The sequence below is a fragment of the Mesoplodon densirostris genome, chromosome 5 (genome assembly GCF_025265405.1).
Source record: "Mesoplodon densirostris isolate mMesDen1 chromosome 5, mMesDen1 primary haplotype, whole genome shotgun sequence".
NCBI classification, from domain to species: domain Eukaryota; kingdom Metazoa; phylum Chordata; class Mammalia; order Artiodactyla; family Ziphiidae; genus Mesoplodon; species Mesoplodon densirostris.
Window position 1 is genome coordinate 90738253 of NC_082665.1, and position 9235 is coordinate 90747487.

Sequence of the window (9235 nt, forward strand, 5' to 3'; positions counted from 1 at the left end):
AAGACAAGATCACACACATGAAACAGCAGCAAGCACTGTAAGTGGTGAGTTTTGTGATGATACACACTGATGCTATGTGCTGGACACCTTTGCTCGAAGTAATGTGGACAAAGACATACCTAAAAAATAAAAGCATCCAATTCCAGGTTAATATTTGGTCTGGAGAGCATGACATATGTGCTTCTACAGTAATAAATATTCAAAAGGAGTAAGGTTTTTACTTTCTTATTTTTATGACAACATCAATTAACCTATGAGTGGCATCTTTAGAGCTCATACCACACCCATGCCAGACACTGTAGAAAGAAACAGGAAAAATTACATGTTGGTTTCCTCCATTCACATGTGGCCCTGAGCTTCCTCAGAGCAGGCACCATGACTCATTTTTCTCCTGGCCCCCTTTGCTCTGGGACTCAGAAAGAGCTGCACCTCCTTTCCCAACTCCAGCGTATAGAAGACCAACTTGGGTCAGGTTTTAAGAGGCTTTGAAATGGCTAAAACGTCAACACCTTGCTTTACTTGCTCCCACCTTCTCCCTTCTCCTCCGCCCAGTACAGGCTGGACTAGGAAAGCACCAGCGCCTGCCCCCTTACCATGACCCTGCCATCCTTCTCACCCTGGCTTGCCCACATAATTGTGAAGTCTACATGGCCCAGCCTGAGGCTCACCCAAGAGGCAACTTAGACCAGCTTCACCGTTATCAGAGTGCACACTTTTTTTTCCTTTTCCTTATATCTCTGTCTGTTTGATTCTGGCCCATTTTGCCCACACACATCATAAATTACCAGTTTGGAGGCACGAAGGCAAAAGTATGGAATTAAGAGACAAAGCCATGTGGCTTGCTTTGGTTTGAGGGTTTGGCTTACTTGGTATATAAGGAACCTTATTGCTTGATTCACTCTCATTAAAGTTCTACTTTAAGGCTTGAGTCCAAACCTCCATTAAAATAAGGTATTTCTTTGTGTTGCTTTGCCTTCTTCATATCTTCGTCAGGGATCACCTGAAAAGGAAGATAGTTGCCACGGCATGATTACAGAATTCCTTATTCTTCTGGCAAAATTTCTCCTTAATAGAGCCCAATTTAGTCCATGCAAAACTGCAGTCTCTGAATATATCTCAACTAGTGTGCTGATCCTGGGCCTCCTTGCCCTCAGATCCAGCTTTGCTGTCTACACTCCACTAAAGGCAGTGGAGCCGACTGCTACAGATGCATTTCCCCGGTCCACGTCAGCTGCTCCCAACTGGGTTCTGTTGTTGACTGAATAAATAAATGACCCTGGAAACAAAGTCGGTCTGCATGATTGTAAACTTCAGTGATTGCGAGAATGGGGACTACTACAGTACATAAATCCAGGGGACAACATTCACTTTAAAGTGTACCTGAATGACATGTAAGGGAATTGTATGGAAAGTAGCTCATGTGGCCATTTTCAAGGCATGAGGCAGAAGGCTATTAGCATTGGCAGAGGTAGAAATGAGAGGAAAAAAAGAGTTTTAAGGATGATAATCTTATAGGTAGAGTGAAATAGTGGAAAGAACACTGGATTAAAATTGGAGAAACTAGTGGGACTTCCCTGGTGGTACAGTGGTTAAGACTCTGCACTCCCAGTGCAGGGGGCCCAGGTTCAATCCCTGGTCAGGGAACTAGATCCCACATGCATGCCACAACTAAGAGTTCACATGCCACAACTAAGGAGCCAGTGAGCTGCAACTAAGGAGCCCACCTGCTGCAACTAAGACCCAGCGCAACCAAATAAAGAAATAAATAATAAAAATTAAAACATTAAAAAAAATAAAGTTAAATCTCCTCAAAAAAAATTGGAGAAACTAAGATTGTTCATATAGAGGGGATACAGGGAAGTCACCACAATGGATAAAATCACTGAAGGAGAAAGTATGTGTCAAAATACACAACAGAGATAAGGTTGAACTTAGAGCCAGGCTAATATCCAGAATTAGCAGGGAAAAATAAATAAAAGAAATGCAGAAACAGGACAGATGAATCATCCCATGCAATGCTTTGAAGACAAGGAAGAAAAAAAAGACCAAATGTGTCTAACGGACAGAGAGAATAGGGGTCTTCAGATGATACAAGATAAATGCAATGCCTGGACATTGACTGTTAGAGAGTTAAAGTGGCTGAGGCAGAGAGACCATGTGCTTGGCTGTGAAACAAATTCCCTGTTACAAATCCTTTTGCTCTATAAACTATTATAATTGCTATTAGGTTCCCTGGGTTTGTGATTAACAGCAACGACAATATCTAGATTTATCTGAAAGCAATAGTACTTAAATTTTAGACTGCATTCATATCACCCAGGGCTTGTTAACAATGCTACTCTCTAAGGCTCATCTCATGAGGACCTGACCACTTAGGACTTTCCCAAGCCTGCTAATTCAGTGTGACTCAAAGGACCAGTGTGAACTAGCAAACTGTTTGTTACCAGTACCGGAAGGAAGAAGCACAGATAATGAGAGGAAGGAACTAGAAACTTTCTGAACCATCTGACATTGCTGCAACACCCAATCCCCACGATTAGTGAACTTGTCTCATTGCGTAGAGCGTAGAACAAAAATGTCAGTCCTCCACAGATTAAGGAAAAAAAGGACCTTCATCACACTGAGTTTAGGAAGCCCTGATCTACATAATTCTGATGCAGATAGATCACGAACCAAAATTTGAAAAAATATGCCATTAGGAAGTTCCATGAAAATCTTAATTCAGTCACATTTGAAATGTATTTTATGTGTATAGAAAATAAATATTGTGTGTGTGTGTGTGTGTGTGTGTGTTTATTTATTTATTTATTTACTTACTTACTTATATATCCAAGTGGTATCCAAATAGACTCATAACTTTCAAAAGGTAGGGAAAATTGAGATTCACAAACCTAGAGATTTTTGTTACATCTTTATACCTAGATGTGACCTATCTTAAGAAGTAGCAGCTCAGTTTGTTTTGTTTTTTGTTGTTGAAACAGGTCATGAATGCCTGGGCATGTTATAAATATTTATGATATATGACTGAGAGTGTGCAAATGACAAAGTCCTTGCAAAATAAACACAACCATCATGATACACTAAAGTCTTAAGGTTTTGTCAATGAACACTTTAATTGGAAAGTTACATTAGCAAATTTTTTGTGCCCTTTTCTTTCGAAGAGCAAAGGGTAAGGAAGACTGGGATATATCAAAATGACCTCAGAGAACTTAAACGATCATGATTTATCTCTGCTTTTCACAGGACTTAAATAAAATACCACCACGATGTCAGATTTGGTTGTTGTCACTGGAGAGGAAAGACCAGGGAGAAAGGCGATGTGCCCTAGTCTCATATGGTAAGCATGACACTGCCTACCTGTTTTTTTCTCTTTCTTAATCATTAAATCCTTGAGTATCTCATTTATAAACATGAAGAACTCAGCTACTCGCCTGCAGAATTGTTGAGATATTCGTTAAGCACAGAGATTCTTGGTGGTAGAAATCTGGCTCCTTTCCACAAACTCTTTTTCTACATCTCACTTGACTTCCCTCATTTCAATTTCTTTGCATTTTTCAGGTTTTTTCTTCAGCCACCAGTTGAATTGCTAAGTTTCATTTGACTGAGGAAGAGCACTGCCCTAGGCTTGCAAAGATACACAAGTCACCTCATAGATACTGTATGGATGACCCATGGAAATAAATAAATTACTCCCTATCCCATTTCAACATAAGTGCACACATGCACGCATGCACACACACACACACACACACTTTTCCTCTTCCATGTCATGAGAAAATTATCAGATATGTGTTATTTCCTTACTTTATCTTCCTTGAAACACTGCTTAGTCTCATACATTAATATTTCATTCCCAAATATAACATGTCAAAGTGGAGAGTTGTGTTGACCAGCAAGAAGTCAGAAGGTAAGAAATTGCCCTGCTACCAAAAAAACTATTGTTGGTACAGCAGACAATAATAAAAGGGAAAGGCAGGAGGGAACCTTTTATGCTGAGAAAAATGCAGACGATGACAGAACTTATAAGGCTAAGAAAAAACAAATCATCTTTAGGAGAACTTTCACTCAAAATGGTTTTGCCTTTCAAAAGGAAAAATGCCCTGCTGAATCAGCAGCCTTTGGGGGGAAAAATCTTATGTGGTTTTCTAAATACTAAAACTCACTGGCAAAAAAGAAGGTTGTGTTTGTATGTAAAATGAGAATGAGTTTAAGCTCGGCAAATCGCAAGTTTCAGATGAGGACAATCAAGCAGAGGGGTTGGGGAGAAAAGAAACAAAGCACTTTTGGGCAGGTGGCATCCTGACGTACAACAGAAAAATCCGCATAGTTGGGAGTGGGCCCATTTCATCCTTGCACTTTGTTTCATGGGTTTGCTACAAGATAAAAAAATGAGTTCTAATTCTTGCTCAGTCATAGAGCCTTTCAGCCAAGCAAGATAACAGATAATGGACCTCTACAATGGAAAACTGATTTGTGGGCTCTCAAATTCTTCATTTTGTTTATGTTTCAGAAATGTATAGATGTGTAAGTATGTCTTACTAGGGTTTTTTTTTTTTCCTTTTCAATATTTTATCACAGCAAAAAGGGATAATTTGACTATCACTGTGAAATGCAAATTTGTTTTATCTTGAAATGTCAGATATACTATTGTCAATCTACAACAAACATAAAAAGGAATAAGATTCTCTGAAGGACTGGATAACATAGTCAATAATGTGCTTTTACTGTGGAAAATAAAAACCCCCCTCCTTCAGAAAAATATTGTCTGGATTTTTATGAACTTTAAAATTACAGGCCATAAATTGTGATATGTATGTTGTATTAGTTAAGAAATATTTTCTATATCTAGTGAGTTTATTATGTAATATGTACAAATCAAATATATAAAAATTTAATGAGTGTTTATAATCACTGCTGGTTGGTATTTACTCTAAATCCTTCTACTTTTTGTCTAAAGAATTACGATAGTACATGAAAGAAAGTTTAGTTTTAGATATCTGACATTTGCAACCCTTTAGCAAAATTTAAGGACATGTGAGACACCAGAAATATATTGTTCTTAAATAGGCAGGGTATTATCGTAGGCCAATGTGGCTTCATTCCAAACCTTGTACAGGAGTAGATAATTAAGAGCCATTGTTAAACTGATGAGAATGAGCAAATATCAAATACAAGAAAAGGTAATTTACAGAGATAATCCACGCAAAACCTAAAGCTGCTGAAGGTTTGATTAAATCACGACCGCTGTTGTTCATTCACTCACTCATGAACTCATTCATTCAGTCACTCACTCAATAAGTATCTTGTGAATACTTCATCACAACAACTATTTTGTTAATACAGCACAGGGACAATAACTGCCATTTATAGAGTACCGGTTATGTGTCTGGAGAACAGGAAAAAGATCAAGTTAGAGACAATGGCAGTGACTGAAGTCATTGGAATTGTTGAAATAACCCAATGAGAAAAGGTAGATGATACAGAAATCTTGTACTCTGTCATAGAAAAGGTAGACAAAGGATAAGGACCCTGAGAGGAAGACTGAGAAGGAAAGAATGAGATGATGACCAGAAAAACTATGTCACAAAAAAAATACAAGGAAAGAGATTAATTCGAGATGAGGAGAGTGTCCAAGGGAGCTAAATGCTGCAAGAGAATGAAGACTGAAGCACATTCATTGCACTTGAGGAACAGAAGATTGCTCCCAAACTCTAATAGGATATTTTCATGAAGAGGTGGGTTGGAAAACTGACTGCACTGAATTGCAGACTGAATGAGAGATGAAGGCGAAGAAAAAATTAATATAGTTTTTTCATTCCTGAACTTGACTTTTAAACTGAATAGGAACTCCTGAACTGAAATTAGTAATTGAAGAGGACATTCCAGTGAGTCGTTGTCACCAACAATTAAAAAGCCTATGATGTAGCACAGGGAGATCAGCTCGGTGCTCTTTGCCCACCTAGAGGAGTGGGATAGGGAGGGTGGGAGGGAGACGCAAGAGGGAGGAGATATGGGGATATATGTTTACGTATAGCTGATTCACTTTGTTATAAAGCAGAAACTAACACAACATTGTAAAGCAACTATATTCCAATAAAGATGTTAAAAAAGAAAAAGCCTATGATGAGAAAGATGCAGTAAGCGCTTTCTCCAACTTAAGCAACCAATAAATTCTTCCCAACTGGAAAAGAGATTATCAGAGCTCCCTTTATGTTATGTTGATTTGCAACCTAAGTGACATCTTCAGAGATAATTAGCCCTTAATAATATGCTTTTATGAGCACCACTTCTGTGTGAAGTGTCTAGGAAAGGAATATATTTATAAAGAAGAATATCAATAAACGCTTAAAAGCAATTTGGGCAAAAGCCAACTTGCATTTTTCCCAACAGTGGAAAAGTTTAACACATCTTTCTTAGTAATTTATACAATGGAGACACTTTCCAGGGAGCTCATGAGATTGAAAGTGTGTATGGAAAAGATGTAAATGTTAAGGGAAAACTAAACTATAGGCCCATTAATAAGATGTTTCTTAGGATAGTCCTCAATGTGAGCACCATGGATATATCTAGGAAAATGTTTTACACTTCAGATTTCACTGAAGATTAGTGAGCTTTCTCAGTTTTTCTACTGTGATCTCTAGGAAGGAAGGAGAAGGGAGAGGGAAGGACCTTGAGGAGTGGCAATCAAGAACTAAGCCCTAATATTATTCCTGAAAAGAAGGCAAGGAATGGAAATTGTGCAAGGTGGAAAAGTTTTAATTTTGTGGGTAGGACTTAGCATTTGAAAAATAATAATCTAACTCAAGAGATCAGTTTTCTCCTAGTAGCTCCTCAATGGCCTGTCTGCCTACTGACACAGGAACGGGGAGGACAGGCTATTGCTTGCGAAGCTGGAAGCTTTCCCATTCAGTCCACCACTAGGAGCGCCTTCTGCCTGTTCGCTCCACTCTCTGCCCTAAGTGGCCATTATGTCAATGTTTACTTGGTCTGCTGGGTGGCGCCAGATCATCACATAACCACAGAATCCCAGCAGCATCAAGCATTTCGAAAACTTCAAATGCTTAAGTATAAATGTACAACTTTCACTATATTTTTAAAAATTTTCTAACAAAATCCAAATAACGATACCAGAAAGAAAGAGTATGAAATCTCTCAAGTGTAATACATTAATTTAAAATAGTTTTTTTCTAAAGTTAATGCTAAAACATTTTTATATAGAAGGAATGCCCAAAGGTAATGTCTGTATCTACATGACTTTTCCAATCAGAGAGGCAACTAGAGGTGCAATATGGTTTATGAAAACAATATCCGAGTGTTATCAGTTAATGACTGATATGCTCTCAGACGGTTCTGGGAAGATCTTGACCTGGTCTTACCACCAGCTCAGTGTAATATCTCCACTGTGTCCCAGTCCCTCATAGTTTATCCAAGTTTATCTTTGGCTACAATATTCTCCTCCAAGATTATTTTAGGCAACTGTAAACTCATCTCCATACCCAACTCATAATCAGGCCCAAGTAGCCTGCAGAGGCCTTATTCACTCTCTCCCCATTAAAAATATTCCTGTCGTATGTCCCATACTTTCAAGTTTTCACTAAAACAATAGTTACTTTATTGAATTAATTATGCAGAAAATGTTCTGAATGATTCTATAGTAGATACTACTACTGGTCTATCAAAATCCATACTCCTATTTTTCCATAGTAATAGGGTTCAAACTGGATATGTGGCTATCTAGCTAGAGACTATGTTTTCCAGACTCCTTTGCAGCTGGGATGTGACTTAGTTATCATCAAGGGACTGTGCATGGAAGTGATAAGTGCAATTTCTACCTCACTGGTTTAAAAGAAAATTGCCTGTCTTAGACATCTGCTCTTTTCCCTTGCCTTCAGCCAGAACATGGACTTGTCAGCAATTCAGCTTTTATTTCAGAGATGAAGACATTTCTTAGGAACTGACAGTTCTTTTAAAGTCATTGTATTTCGGACCTACTTTTTTTAAATAGTAATTTAGCTGTTACTTAACTAATATAGATGTTAATAGAGCAGTGAGTTTCATCTCCCACGTTTGCATTTTTGACACAGATGGCCCAGAGACCTATTTACTTAATGACAAATAGCACCTCTACTACAAGAATTCTCCACGCCTTAGCAAGTCAACCATGTCTGCTACTCTGCCAGCACTAATGATTCGAAGGAAAAAACTATGTCTTTCTAGCTCTAGCATTTAGCACAGGTTTTAGTACAATGGTAGGTATAGAATAGATGTTTGCATAGAATAGATGTTTAAAAATATTGGGAATAGGAAGAGTTTACAGCCTCTAAAGTCTCGCCACATTGGCAGCCACTTAACCTACTTACACACAGGGTGAGCCCTGCAAAGGTTAGGCTTTATGAGAACTACTACTGCTACATTGATGGATATAATATCAAGCCAGAAAAAAGACCATATGGCTAATGCATCCACATTTTGACCTGCCAGAAAATGTGGCAGCTCATCAGAAGATCAGCAGTAATATTGACATTGCTAACTTTATTGACCTCTGAACTGTGTTTTAATATTAGGTGTCATAAAATTACAGGAATGGTGAGATACCTATAGGCTTAATTAAAAAAATACTGTGGAATTAATTTACCAGATGAAAGATAATAAGAAATTTGAATCTTTAGCATTCATGTCACTGTTTGGATGCTGTATTAAAGCAATCATGGCTCTCCCTGGTGCCTCATCAAAGGCTGTGTTTGGATAAGTTAGGGCACACCTGGGCAACACTGACCTCATTTAAACATTATTCTCTAAAGGACACTGCTTAAGAGCATTTCTCAATCTGCTCTACACAATAATCTTAGCTTCAGTTGTATATTTGGTCTGCCAAGGCTAGGTACCCATCTATAACAACCCTGGAAAGTGATTTTTGTTCTGGACTTGATAATAACAGCAAAATAAGTCATGGAAGAATGTACTCAACCTACAGTTTTTGACTTAATATATGCCCAAGAAATACAAATAATATCTTTTGTGTGTGTGTGTGGTACACGGGCCCCTCACTGCTGTGGCCTCTCCCGTTGCGGAGCACAGGCTCCAGACGCACAGGCTCAGCGGCCATGGCTCACGGGCCCAGCTGCTCCGTGGCATGTGGGATCTTCCCAGACCGGGACACGAACCCGCATCTCCTGCATCGGCAGGCAGACTCTTAACCACTGCGCCACCAGAGAAGCCCCTACAAATAATATCT